Here is a 1,957-nt window from a genome sequence, read left to right as displayed (position 1 = left end):
TTGCTGTAGTTATTAGAACTTAGACTGGAAAACGGCATTTCAGTGTATCATTTTCCAACATGATTTCCCTAGCAGCTACTTAGTAATCAGTTTCATACAGCACTTTCTCTTATATGTGAAGATTTTGTAAAAATTAGGGAAATGGCTATGAGATGAACTGAAAAATGCAGGGCAAGAGTATAGAACATTCATTTCTAGAACCATCATGATAAGATATTTGTGTTTGGATCAGGATCTAAAGGGGTTCTAGGCATATCTGTTTTAATTTTAGGTTTATGCCTGTTTTTTTTTTAATGTATGCTTTTTTATAATACTAATAAATGATATGAGTAATAGTCAAAAAAATACAAACATTTACATCTCTTTGACCATTTAGGAAAGACTGGACAGTCAGACAGCAAAGATCCCTCAGGGTTCTGAGAGTTCCACTTGGATTAGCATGAACAGGTTACTCCTTAGGACTTAGATTCCCAGGAATGTTCCTCATTGAGAATAAAATATTTCCCTGGGAATGTGGAACTGGAAATTTAAGCCAGAGGGACTGAGACTGCATGGGCAGTATGGAGGGCAAATGGGCTTTTTTTTTTTTAACCCATATATCAAAAGCAGTATAAAGGAGCTCTATTTTTAAGGTGTTTTTTTTTTTCTCCCGTCAGGTAGTAGTGTCTTTTTATTCTCTGGGATATGTTCCCTAATGTGAGAATCCTCTGAGTGGGAAGGTACTGCCCTGGCTAAGTGCTTGCCACCTAAATTAAGCTCACAAGAATGCTTTTAGTGAGGTAATATTTGTAGCTTCTCATTGGTTTTTTAGATTTGGTTCACAAGTCTTTCTGGCCTTTGCCCCTATATCATGAATTCTAATCCTATGGATTGTCATGGACCTGAAACCTCTGATCCTAGAGAGTTACTGAAAAATAGGCTGAGAGTTGAACTGAGAGACCAGAGAATAGAGGTAAATTCCCTGGAGAAAGAAAAAAAAAAAAACAGCTAAAGTGATATCTAATAGGGGTTACCCTTAGTAAATTCTGTCCCCAGGATATGACCCTAAGTGGATTCATCTTTATGAGGGTTAAGCCAGAGAGTGCAGCACACCTCGCAGTGACTGAAGTTCTGGGGGAACAGTTGTTGACGGCTGGAAAACTGGCTGCCCACCCCAGGAGAATCTTCAGTCAGTCCATGAATGCACAGAGGAAGAGAAGGGGTTCTCCATGCACTGCCTTTGGGGGAGGACATAAAATTGTGAAAATGCTAATTTGGTAGTGAGACATGGTTAGGCGGCTTTTCCCCAAAATTATAGATAAAACCAATATCAGTGCTAGGTACAAGTGGATGATTTTCACTGGGCATGTTGAATCTTACTTTGAAGACAGGAGACAGGATTGTACAAATGAGTTTAAAGCCAACTGGGCTAAGAAGGAGGCCTGTGAAGATTTCAGGTTTGGGAAGGGGTTTATCTCGAAGTAATCTTTTTAGTGTTAAAAGTATTTCATTGGAAATGAAATTGATAAAACTGCAAAGAATTTTGAAGTGAGTGTGTGATTGTGTGTTCTTGGCCAGGTTGAATATGAGTCATCTGTGTGCACTAAGTCATAAGTATTACATCAGTTCCTAGGTGGTGCATTATGGTTGCCAAGTGTTTTGAAGTAAGGTAGATCCAGTAAATAAACAAAAATGTTAATTTCATTATTTGCTTAGTAATTTCTCTCTGTAGGAAAAGTATTCTTTTAAAAAATGGTCAACCAATAATGAAGAGAAGTTAAAGTGACAGTGTGCTAAAAATACATATTTAAACCTCTGAACCTAAAATTTAGGTTTAAAAGGGGGAATCAGTAAGTTGATTTTAATGACATATGTATGACACATATATAATCACATATGTCCCCTGCATAAAAATTTTTGTGTAAAATTCACAAGTAAAATTGTACTTTGCCATAGCAAAATGTATAGAGATTTGACA

The sequence above is a fragment of the Eubalaena glacialis genome, chromosome 18, assembly GCF_028564815.1.
Source record: "Eubalaena glacialis isolate mEubGla1 chromosome 18, mEubGla1.1.hap2.+ XY, whole genome shotgun sequence".
In the NCBI taxonomy this organism is placed as follows: Eukaryota; Metazoa; Chordata; class Mammalia; order Artiodactyla; family Balaenidae; genus Eubalaena; species Eubalaena glacialis.
Note: the sequence above shows the minus strand (reverse complement) of the source record.